The sequence below is a fragment of the Anabrus simplex genome, chromosome 1 (assembly GCF_040414725.1).
Source record: "Anabrus simplex isolate iqAnaSimp1 chromosome 1, ASM4041472v1, whole genome shotgun sequence".
NCBI lineage: Eukaryota > Metazoa > Arthropoda > Insecta > Orthoptera > Tettigoniidae > Anabrus > Anabrus simplex.
This window is the reverse complement of record NC_090265.1, coordinates 781,166,174-781,179,306: the sequence shown is the minus strand read 5'-3', so window position 1 is coordinate 781,179,306 and position 13,133 is coordinate 781,166,174. Positions and strand designations below refer to the sequence as shown.

The 13,133-nt window shown below is 40.3% G+C and overlaps 1 protein-coding gene across 1 annotated transcript in view; it reads right to left on the bottom strand.

Moving 5' to 3' along the window:
- The window catches only part of LOC136857514 (aminopeptidase N), a 178,315-nt gene that overhangs the window by 37,503 nt on the left and 127,679 nt on the right, over nt 1-13,133 (bottom strand). The gene's annotated exons all lie outside the window — the stretch shown is intronic.

Here is a 13,133-nt window from a genome sequence, read left to right as displayed (position 1 = left end):
CTGTGCCGTTTACTTTTCCTTCAGTATATTTATCTGCTTGAATGCCCGGCTCTTTATCTCGGTCGCTATTTGGTGACTACCTAATGCTCTGAGCAACGCCCGACTATTAAGGTAACCCTTTTTTTTTTGGCTTGCTATGGTTGCGTGGGCTTATTAGTTATGTACATTTAACCGTTAATGCTGCATTTTGTCTTATTGATAGTTTTCTCTGATCTTGTGTGTTCTATTTTTGTGTGACTTAAACCCGTAAGGATGGAGGATGGTTTTAGTCAGTGGTGTGTTTGTTTGGCGTGTATGTGGTCTGAAGTTCGAGACCTATTGCCATTTATTTTTATTCGTCGATTCTCTCATGGCCGAGCTCTTGATGCGTGACGTTGTGTTTGACGCTATGACTGGTATTCATGTTCGTCCGTGGTGAGGCGATATGAATACGTTGCAAGCGTGATGGTTACGATGATGCTACTGTGAATTATGTGAGGATGTGCTTTGCCTTCATGCGGCAATCCTTTGTTATTTTACGCGTCTTGTATTGAGCTCATGAGTCCATGAATGCACTTGTCTTGCTATGCGGACCTCTCTGTGTTCGTTATGTGTCTGGACAAAAACTGATTATTCTACCCGTATACATTTCTTTTGGGTCTCTATGGTGTGTGTGTACGTGTGGTTGTGCTGTATGCCTGCCTGATTAACAGCATTCTCCTTTTCTTACAGTGTTATTTTTTTAAGTATTATTTGTATTTTCTTATTTTCATTCCTCAGGCTATTTGCTGGCCTAAATATATATTTACGTTTGTTGCTTTCATTTGAATGAGTCTTCCTTCATTGTTAGCATTGTTTACTCGCCTCGTAACTATGGCAGCCATATTTATTCTTTATTTTTTTTCTTTCTGGGATGCTGTGTTTTTCAAACGGGGGATTGTTGCGTGATGGATCTCTTCTCTGGGATGCTGGTCCATATACTTGGAGATGTGTGAGATGTAACGTGTATGTTTTATTTGATGTGCGTGTAAGTTCTTCCGATGTATGTCCACTGATATTAATTCATTGCGAGGACGAATGTGTCATACGTCGCGTGTATGAAATTATGTGGTGGAAGTAAATCGTATGTTACAAGTTTGTGATTGAAAGAAGCTTGTGTGGCCATGTTTGATGTCTTTTCAATCTGCCTCTTGATATGATTGGATGAATAACCTATATGATAAGTTTCTACGCATATCTCCGTGAGTAATATTTCAAGCTTGATTTTATTATTTTGTTTGTTTGATCTCTTTCACTTTATTTTCATTAATAAACCCCCATGTATTTTCACCCCGTTCTTTCATTTATCGGGAAGGGTTCTGGGTTCTTTCCGTCTCCCGCTCCTCCCTTTAGTTTAATTTGGTTCGAGTCCAGCTCCAGACTGTTTTAGTCTGTTCCAGTCCGTCCACGGCCTCGTCTCGTGAGGTAAGTTGGTAAGTATTCACGGACCTGTTGGTGTGTGTATGCGTGCGTGTGTGCGTATGTATGTGTGTGCGTATGTGCGTGTGCGTGTCTACGGTAGCAGAGTGTGTGTAAGGTATGAGTGAGTGTGAGTGCGGGTGTGTGGGCGGTAGATGGTAGCAGAGCGTGGTTCGTGGCTGGAAAGTTTCACCGAGGGGCTGATTCTCGGTGGAGCAGAGCTGGATTCTTTTAAAATTAAGTCCTCCTTTTTGTGTTTATACTGTGCCATGAATAAAATATATATTAATTGATGCTATTTCACAGCATACTTTCGTTAAATCTTGTGTATAACTTTGGTTGTGATTTTGTCATTGTTGACTGTTGCTCTTGCATTATTTATCTTATCTGTAAACAATGGAGAACATACAAGATAATGCGTGTGAAAATCCTCCCAGTGTTGATATGCAAAATAATTCAGGCACGTCTATGGAAGGTAATTCCATTCATTCAAACTCTGATCACAACAATGCGGGTATTGCTGTAAACAATCGCCCTAATGAGTTTATCTCTAGCATCGATGTTCATACTGTAAATCGCATTCCTCAGCCTATCGTGAGTGGGCCATCTCAATTTAATCCTGCGCTTGATGTTATTCGAAAATGGAATTTGAAATTTTCCGGCGAAGAAAAAGGTTTCTCCGTGATTGAATTCTTAGAAAGGGTTGAAGACGTCGCTGCGTGTGCTTCTATGTCCCTAGACCTATTTGTCCCTGTCATCCCCGGTATGTTAGAGGGGCGTGCAAGTAAATGGTTCCGATTAAATAAATTTAAAGTCAAATGTTGGTCCGATTTCTCAAAAGAACTTAAAATTAGGTTTGGTCTATCAGACATGAATTTTGTTCTTAAACAAGAGATCCTACGGAGAACCCAAGGTCCTAACGAACCTATTGATGAATATGCGACTGGTATCCTTACCTTGTTTAACCGTCTTGATGTTGACATTCATGAGACTGAAATATTTGATACATTTTACCGTAATTTGGCTCCTAACTACAAACTCTTCATAAAGAGATGTGAGGTAAATTGTGTGGATGATATAATCAATCTTGGGCGCGAATACGAGTCTACTCTTCAACTGAATCACTTATATCAACCCCCTCCTCCACCCGATGCCTGTTCTTTCCCTGATACCGCCTGTCGCTCTGTGTCTAAATCGGTCTCCTTTGCCCGACCGCTCTCTTCTGCGTCATGCACTGATCGTTCTGATTATCGGTCAAAACCTCCTCACTCTTTAAATAAGATGGCAGGCAGTCTTCAAAATCAAAACGTACCCCGTAGGAGGACGTCTAGGTCCATTAAATGCTGGAATTGTGGGAAAGATGGACACGTCTTCATGCAGTGTAACTCGAAGCCCCCAGTAAAATGCTGTCAGTGTGGCTTAGTTGGCGTGTTTCGTGATATCTGTCCTCGATGCAATGGAAACCAGGGAAACTGATTCCGCGCCAGCGTGTAGGCCCGCCGCTGGTGCCCCAAACCTCTTCAAACCGCAGAGTTTGTGGTCTTCCCTTTGCGTCTCCTTGGGCCAAAATTATTTCCGGCTCGCGCTCGCTATATGCCCTTTTGGATACCGGATCCTCGAGTTCTTTCGTAAATCAGTCTGTGGTAGAAGGCATGGCTTTGAAACATCTTCGAGATAGTGAATGTTCCGCAACTTACGTGTCTGCCAATGGCCATCGTATGTGTCCCACCGGACGTGTTCGTATCCATTTCAAAATTCACAATTTTTCCTGGGACTGGAATTTTAACGTTGTTCCCGATTTGACTGTTCCCCTCATCCTTGGATCTGATTTCATGTTAGCCACCGGGTTATCTATCGATTTTATCAGCTGTTCATTTGCCTTTCGCTTTCGATCCAATGAAAACTTTCATTTCGAGGTTCCTTCTGGTAATAATCCGTTATGCCTTGTATCGAACGGCGTTCCCCTTATCGATCCATCCGATCTTTCCAATGACCAAGTCTCCGTGCTCAATGATCTTCTAAAAGATTTCCCTGAGGTACTTACTGCCAAATTAGGGTGTGCAAAAGAATTTTCGTACTGCATCGAACTGAAAGATCGTACTCCCGTCAGACACCCACCTTTCAGTTGCTCCCCTCCCAAGCTCGCCGCTATGAGAAAGTGTATCAATGAACTGCTGGAGAAAGGCGTCATTAGCCCATCAAAGTCTTCTTTTAGTAGCCCCGCCTTTCTGATTCCCAAAAAGGATGGCCAATCTCGTCTTGTGATTGACTATCGATCTTTGAATCGCAATGTTATATTCGACAGTTTCCCTCTCCCAACCATCGAATCTGCCCTGCAATCCTTCGGGAAGGCCCAGTTCTACTCTGTTTTCGACTTCAATTCTGCCTATTTCCAGATTCCTCTCGACCCTAGTTGCCGAGAATTTACGGCTTTTGCCACCCCCTTTGGCTTATATCAATTTAATAAAGTTCCCATGGGTATTTCAGTAGGCGGCCAAGCGCTGAGTCGCATCCTTGACTCCGTCTTCGGTGATGTAAAGTTCTCTTGTTTATTCTCGTATTTAGACGACGTCGTGATCTTTTCTGACACATTTGAGGAACATGTCGCTCATCTTCGCGAATTTTTCACTAGGTTGAAGAGGCACGGATTCACTGTCAATCCTGAGAAGGCATCTTTGTGTTCTAGAAGGATAAAGTTTTTAGGACATATCGTTTCCGGCTCCGGCATATCTGTTAATCCAGAGAGAGTGAAATGCATTCGTGATTTTCCCAGACCAAAGAACCTACGAGCTGTCCGTAGATTTCTTGGCATGATTGGATTTTATTCTAGATTCATCCCCAACATTTCTGAAATTTCAGCGCCCCTGAACTCGTTGAAAAAGAAAAATGTTCGTTTCTTCTGGAGCGATGCTCAAGAGCAAGCTTTTTGCCAACTTAAAGACGCCCTCTGTCAAGCTCCCGTATTGCACAACCCTGACTTTAACGGGGAATTTGTCCTTCAGTGTGACGCTAGTGATATTGCTGTCTCTGCTGTATTGAACCAAAGACTGGAGAACGATCATCTTGCCCCCATTGCTTATTTCAGTAAGAAATTGCTCGACTCTGAAACCAGGTACTCCACGTACGAGAAAGAATGTCTGGCTGTTGTCCTTGGTGTCGAGAAATTTCACTCGTACCTCGAACACCGACGTTTCTGGATTCATACTGATAACCAAGCACTATCTTGGATGGCTGCCAATGTCAAAAGGTTAGGGAGGACTGCTCGTTGGATTCTCCGACTGTCGTCTTATAATTTCACTGTTGTTCATGTAAGAGGTAAAGATAATATTGTTGCCGATTGTTTGTCGCGCATGTTTGAAGGTGGCGAGACAACTGATTACGAGATCGGGTGCAGCCCCGATAATCATCTCCCGGTCTGCATCCTTCGAAACTACCCCTTTAGTTTTACCGAATTGTCTGAATTCCAGAAGAAAGACGATGAATGTATCCGTCTAGCCGATAGACTTTCGAAGAAGGAACAAGGTTGGGAATCCTTTGAAATAAAAAGGGGCCTTTTGTGTTACAAAAGTCTTCGCAACCGTACTTCTAAAATTTTCGTCCCCCAGAATCTGAGACCCATGATCTTAAATTATTATCACGATTCTCATTTAGACGCTCATCTCAGTCAGTTAAAAACCTTTCACAAAATTTCCCGGAATTATTACTGGCCGAATTTAAAAAAGGAAGTCTTCGAGTATGTCAAAACCTGTGATGTTTGCCAAAAATGTAAGCCTGCTCAGAATACTCAGATCGGTTTTCATTCCGCCGACGTTGCCAATTCTCCTGGTGAGAAACTATTCGTTGATTTCTTTGGACCCATGACTCGATCTCAATCTGGCAACGTGGGTATCTTATCTATTATCGATGGTTTTTCTAAATTCATTTGGCTGTTCCCAGTTCGTAAAATTAATTCTAACGTCACGGTGAATTTGTTAACTAAACACATCTTCGGAGTTTTTGGTCCACCTAGGACGCTTGTCTCTGACAATTCTTCGGTCTTTACCGGCGCTAAGTTCCGTAATTTATGCTTCTCCTGGGGTATAAAACATATCCGTCTGAGCCCTCATCACCCTCAACCGAACCTTGTTGAAAGATTTCATCGAAATCTAAAAATCTGTTTGTCTGCCTTCCATTATTGCTATCTCTCTTTTTTCAGCCTAGGTTTCAACACTGCCATGCACGAGTCCAGCCGGTTCACTCCTGCCGAATTATTTTTGGGCAGGGTCCCCAACGATCCACTCTCTTTGAAATGGAATGTGGAGTATCTCTCCGAACCCTCCCGACGTCTGGATGTCCTGGAGAAATGGAAGATAGCCTCCGAGCAACTGATTAACGCCAGAGACAGGGTGGCCCAGAGGTATAACAAGGGAAGAATGCCTGTGCCTTTCCGCGTCGGAGATCTGGTCCTGGTAAAGAGGTTTCCTGTCAGTTCTACCATGGATCACATTAGTAAAAAGCTGTGTCGAAAGTGGTCTGAGCCCAGAAGGATCACTGAGTTTCTGGGACCTGTTACGGTAAAAGTGGAGGATCTCTCCGGCCGTGTGCAATCAAAGGCGCACGTTTCCATGTTAAAAAAGTATTACTCCAGAAGTTCGTAGCATTGATTTATTTAGCACCCTTAAGATGTATTGGACTTGATAATATGGAGTTAACTTTGACTTGTTGCAAGCACGTATGCTTATATTGTTTTGTGTTTCAGGTAATGATTGCCCTGTGAGAAACACTTGTATCGTGAGGAAAAGAAACGTATTGATAGCTCGACCAAATTCCTTCGAAATCCACCCTCAGTGACTGAGAAGAGGTCGGAGTGTAATGGGATACTGTGGTCTGAACTTGTTTAATTCACTGGATTATTAATCGACAGATACATATGTTTGCCTGACTTGCCATAACTCTCCTTGGAGTCAATTATCGCTCGGTGAAAGGACACTGACGCCTGCATAATTCTTAATGAATCTGTGTTTGATAACGAAAGGACGTTTATTATATTGTATATCTTCAAAATAAGGTGTAATTATGACGTGTGCATAGATGTTTTCATATTCTGTTGTCCATTTTTAATGCCTGAAGTTATTGTTAAATTGATACGCTTAGTTATAGGGTGTGTACACACTTAGTGTTAAGTTTCGCCCGTGGTAAAATGAGCCCTTCTTGCCTGATCACCAAGTAAGGACTCATTTTCGAGGGGGTGTGGGGAAGATGTGCCGCACCAAGTTTCCCTTGGTGGCGCACTTCTCTGTATGTAATACATTCTTTGACCGCTATCGACCTTTCGGTCGATTTATTCCCTGGACGTGACGTATGACTCGTTTTCTCCTTGACAGAGTGCGCTTCCGGCCATCAGCCGAAGTGCCCTCTTCGTCAGTCTCGTGTCCGCCTTCTTTGAATTAAGTTCGCAGGACGGTTGTAGCCGACATGGCGGTCGAGACAACAATGTACTTTTTGAGATACGAGATCTTTGACCTGTGCCGTTTACTTTTCCTTCAGTATATTTATCTGCTTGAATGCCCGGCTCTTTATCTCGGTCGCTATTTGGTGACTACCTAATGCTCTGAGCAACGCCCGACTATTAAGGTAACCCTTTTTTTTTTGGCTTGCTATGGTTGCGTGGGCTTATTAGTTATGTACATTTAACCGTTAATGCTGCATTTTGTCTTATTGATAGTTTTCTCTGATCTTGTGTGTTCTATTTTTGTGTGACTTAAACCCGTAAGGATGGAGGATGGTTTTAGTCAGTGGTGTGTTTGTTTGGCGTGTATGTGGTCTGAAGTTCGAGACCTATTGCCATTTATTTTTATTCGTCGATTCTCTCATGGCCGAGCTCTTGATGCGTGACGTTGTGTTTGACGCTATGACTGGTATTCATGTTCGTCCGTGGTGAGGCGATATGAATACGTTGCAAGCGTGATGGTTACGATGATGCTACTGTGAATTATGTGAGGATGTGCTTTGCCTTCATGCGGCAATCCTTTGTTATTTTACGCGTCTTGTATTGAGCTCATGAGTCCATGAATGCACTTGTCTTGCTATGCGGACCTCTCTGTGTTCGTTATGTGTCTGGACAAAAACTGATTATTCTACCCGTATACATTTCTTTTGGGTCTCTATGGTGTGTGTACGTGTGGTTGTGCTGTATGCCTGCCTGATTAACAGCATTCTCCTTTTCTTACAGTGTTATTTTTTTAAGTATTATTTGTATTTTCTTATTTTCATTCCTCAGGCTATTTGCTGGCCTAAATATATATTTACGTTTGTTGCTTTCATTTGAATGAGTCTTCCTTCATTGTTAGCATTGTTTACTCGCCTCGTAACTATGGCAGCCATATTTATTCTTTATTTTTTTTCTTTCTGGGATGCTGTGTTTTTCAAACGGGGGATTGTTGCGTGATGGATCTCTTCTCTGGGATGCTGGTCCATATACTTGGAGATGTGTGAGATGTAACGTGTATGTTTTATTTGATGTGCGTGTAAGTTCTTCCGATGTATGTCCACTGATATTAATTCATTGCGAGGACGAATGTGTCATACGTCGCGTGTATGAAATTATGTGGAGGAAGTAAATCGTATGTTACAAGTTTGTGATTGAAAGAAGCTTGTGTGGCCATGTTTGATGTCTTTTCAATCTGCCTCTTGATATGATTGGATGAATAACCTATATGATAAGTTTCTACGCATATCTCCGTGAGTAATATTTCAAGCTTGATTTTATTATTTTGTTTGTTTGATCTCTTTCACTTTATTTTCATTAATAAACCCCCATGTATTTTCACCCCGTTCTTTCATTTATCGGGAAGGGTTCTGGGTTCTTTCCGTCTCCCGCTCCTCTCTTTAGTTTAATTTGGTTCGAGTCCAGCTCCAGACTGTTTTAGTCTGTTCCAGTCCGTCCACGGCCTCGTCTCGTGAGATAAGTTGGTAAGTATTCACGGACCTGTTGGTGTGTGTATGCGTGCGTGTGTGCGTATGTATGTGTGTGCGTATGTGCGTGTGCGTGTCTACGGTAGCAGAGTGTGTGTAAGGTATGAGTGAGTGTGAGTGCGGGTGTGTGGGCGGTAGACAAGACATGTGCTGATCGGCACTGTGCTTCCAAATGTTTATGGAAACCAATGAAAAAATTTAAAAAGTTCAAGTATCAAGCCTTTAAATGCTGATATGTGTGAAATAGTACAATATAGTTGTATATTAATGTCAAGATAAATATATCTAAATTAAAGAATCTTGTATGTTATATTCTTGAAATTATTGAAACATATGACATAGAAAAAAATAATAATTAATTATAATTAATTAAGTAGCAATGTAAAATTTACATTTCTTAATTTAATAGGATTGAAAGGTTAAACCATCATATATCTTCTTTCAACTTAATAGTGAACTCACTTCAATACGGAACACCATGAAATTCTTATCTCTTAAATTTTTCAATATTGTCATTTAAAGCGTCTAGTTACATTTGCACCTTTTTATTGTTGATTTTTCAGATCACTAAGCTATCTGCAAACAACAATATTTTCATATCCCCTCCATATCTTTCCTTTGTTTCCTTTAAAATTTCATCCATTACCATTATAAACATAAGTGGAGACAATACATTTTCCTGTCTTAGTCCTGTTTGGTTTCTAAACCGATCTGTTCTCCCCACTGGAGTCTGGACACAACTGGTACAATTATTATATACATTGCTTTCACTAGTTCCCTTGATTGCCTTCCACATCCTATTCATTCCAGCATTTCCCACACCTTTTCTTTATTAACACTAATGTATGCCTTCTCCAGATCTTTTCCATATTCCTACTGTTTTTCCATCAGTTCTGCACCTCTTCTGTTGAAATAATTAAAAATTAAGTCTAACCATCTTCAGGTCCTAAACAAAGGTCCCTTGCTTGATGCTACGGAAAACTGTTACATTCACTTGGACCAATATTTTAATGCAGGCCTAAATTTAAATGACATCTCCGAAAAACCAAAAATTTTGTTTGATTTAAATTTTACTTCTTACTAATAACAAAACTCCTAACTGCAGCTCTATCTTTCATATTATGCATAACACTTTCTTACGTTACGCATATCCTTCGCTATACCCTCCTTAGTTCCCTTCTCTCTCTTACTTGTCTCACCTCCCCTTGTCACCCTACCTTCTTGCCTTTCCTTTTCATCCTGACAACTTAATTTTATTTTCAACTTTTACTTCCCCTTGTTTCTTTCTGTGTAATTTACCTTTCTTTATTCTTCTTTTTACTCCTTTGACCCCGCATTGAACTGTGAAAAATTCCCTTGAAGTTCTTATTAATGTTACAACTTCTACCTTTTTAAATAGATTTCAGTATTCAAGTTAAAGGAAAGTATCCACAGCTGTAATACAGTTTCCACAGAAACAATTCACAACATTTTAAAACAAGCAACTGTTCACATTTTGTTTTTCAAGAATAATTTTAATGTTTATAAAGGGACTTTATACATGTTTCATCCTTTATACTTCTGATCATTTTTGACAAGACCTTTTATTTAAATTGAGAATCTTCCTATTCTAACAAGGGAACATCGGGAATGGTTAAGTCGCCGATCGTGATGAAACTTGGTAAACACATTGAAGTACATGTAAAAAAGATGTCAGCATCAATTTTGGGTGCCGACATTCATTAGGGCGTTAACTAAGGAGCCTAAAATTAGCGACATTTCAAGTTCCGCGCGGTCAGCGATGAATACCTGCTAGCCAATGCTAAGCCGGCACACTGCCTGCCTGGAGACACACGTCTGCACCTCCTCCCTTCCCCTCTCCAACTGGTTCGCCAACGCACATTCTTCTCCCCGCGTGTGTCGGCTGATTAGCTGTTGAACGGGACATGCGCTATACTTCGCTTCTTTTCGTACTATAATTATTGAAATCCTTTAAATAACATTATGTTTCACACATAATGATAATAGATAACCCAAACTAATATACCCATATTTTAATTCAAATGTTATATTTTCATTCCTGCTAATTCCGGTGAGTTGTCACATTCGTGGGCACAACCCCGATTTAAGCACCATCGGGCGTGGTCAAACGTGGGATGGAGTACCGCGTCCTACCTATGCTTACTTTTAAAATGCATTAAAGCTGTCGGTAGTGTTCTTTAGAGTGGCCATACATATGAAATTAATTAAATGAAATCACCCACCATCAAATAAATCGCCCACCTTTAAACAACGTTATATATTTTAATAAAAAAAAATTACGTGCCCGAGTCTGCAGATGATGATGATGACGTGCTTGGGTAGAGGATCTCAGTGAATGTAATGAGATTCGGTACCTTGAGATTTCAAAACCTGGTTACAGGTCCAGACCTTTTTATGTACCCCCACCACCCATTTTGTATATGCTATCAGTTGTGTCATAGACTGGGCGAGTTGGCTATGCAGCTAGGGGCGCGCGGCTGTGAGCTTGCATCGAGGAGATAGTGGGTTCGAACCTCACTGTCGGCAGCCCTGAAGATGGTTTTCAGTGGTTTCCTATTTTCACACCAGTCAAATGCTGGGGCTGTGCCTTAATTAAGGCTACGACCGGTTTCTTCCCATTCCTAGGCCATTCCTATCCCATCGTCGCCATAAGACCTATCGGTATCGATGCGACGTAAAACAAATAGCAAAAAAAAAAGCCATAACGAAACGAAATCGCGGACAACAAAAATTATAAACTCTATGTTTGAAACTACTGGTATTTTCCGTATTGCGTACTCTGGTATAAGGAATATACAGTAGGTAGAATGTTTTTATTTGTGCTTTTAATGAACGATTTATTTATGTTTTGCAGTGACAGACACAACACATTTCAATTGCAGCAATGGTTGTCGAATATAAATTAATTTAATGCATAGACAACTTTGATACCTATGAGTATGACATGGAATGTAGTAAAATTTGACGTAGTAAGAAAAGCCTTGAAAAATAAAAAAGGATGTGCGTTTATATATGCAAAGTGTAGCACCGGTTCTGTTCGACAGCTAAGTAGTCGGGCTGGCGGGAGGAGAAGGGAAACGAGCTGTGGCGAACCAGAAGGATGGATGGAGGGGAGGGAGTGCAGAGGTGTGGCACAAGCAGAGAGTGTGCCGGCTAAGCATTGGCCAGCAGGTATTCATCACTGTTCGCGCGGAACTTGAAATGTTGCAAATTTTAGGCCCCTTAGTTAACGTCCTAATGAATGTCGGCACCCAAAATTGATGCTGACATCCTTTTTACGTGTACTTCAATGTTTTTTTCCAAGTTCCATTGCGATCGGCGACTTAACCATTACAAGCGATGAAAATCATTTTTGTCCGTATTGAAAGATTCATAAAGTATGTAGGAAAATATTTAATATTTATTTCCACGTATTCCAAGTTAAAACATGTTTTAACTTAAATGCCAACATCGTGTATTGTATTGAATAGGTGGAAATAAATATTAAATATTTTCCTATAGACTTAACTATTGCCGATGTTTCCTTGTAAGTGGAACTCAGGACTTTCAAGATTCCGTCTTGAGTAAAATAATTAAGTGTCGTTCTAATTTTGACCGTCATATTTACAGAAAAACTCTGTATGTGGTTCGACCTTTGTATAACATGTTACTTATGACGAGATTTTTTTATTTATTTGAGAATCTTACAGTTCTAAGTTGAACTCACTACTTTCAAAGTTCTAACTTGAGTAAAAAGAATGTGTTAAGTGTCGTTCTAATCATGACTTCAAGATTTTGAAATTGTGATTATTTGAAGTTTTAATCTCCAGATACTTTTAGGGGCACCATAAGTCCCATGTTAAGAGTGTTTATATGTGCATTGATATAATGATGATATGTATATTTACGATTGCCTGTTGTCATATTTGGCTGAAGATGACACTCACCAGCATCGAAACTAGTTCCAAGTAAATGTTATAACTTTTTTTAGTTTAATATTAGTATTGAAAAGGTGGATTTTTAATTTTACTTAATTTCTCGGTTCAATAGGACTTAAAAATGAAATTCTTAAATTTAAATAGAACGAAGTGAGCAAACCCGCAATGGACATCCTGGAGAAATAAAGCGAAATTCGTGTAACCGCAATCATATTTCCCTTAACCACACTAGGGTGACAGAAATTGGATTTCGGAAATCTTAACGCAGTTGGCTTTGCAGTACATCACAATAGTAGTCTCCGGGTTGTTAGGTGTAAAAGATCGTCGGTTTTCAGACAGTACGTTGTGAAACATCGAGAAACTTCTCTCCACATCAACAGATGTTAAGGGTTCATATTTGAAGCAAGTGAGATCTTTTTCTTCAAAAACACTCACATAAAAATTTTCTCCTTTCAGTATTTGACTTATCTTGCACATACACCAATTTGACACCCCTGGTTTTTTTCAAGCACCAGTTTCAGTATTTCATTTCATTTTCTCTCTTTTCAGGTATGGTTCAAATATATTTATTTACTAGAGAGCGACGTTTAAAAGGTGATGGATGAACTAATGATGATTCGAATTGAGAATGGACAGTAAAAATGTAGTCGAAAGAAGGTGAGGTTGCAAAAAAAGAAGTTGTGAAGACCTAAAAGGCTAAAAATAACAATAAGCCAAAAAATGACAAATAAACCCACCATTTTCTGGCCTACAGTAACCCAGAAGGAACATACGAGTATATTATGTTGGGCCTCGTCTTCGGAC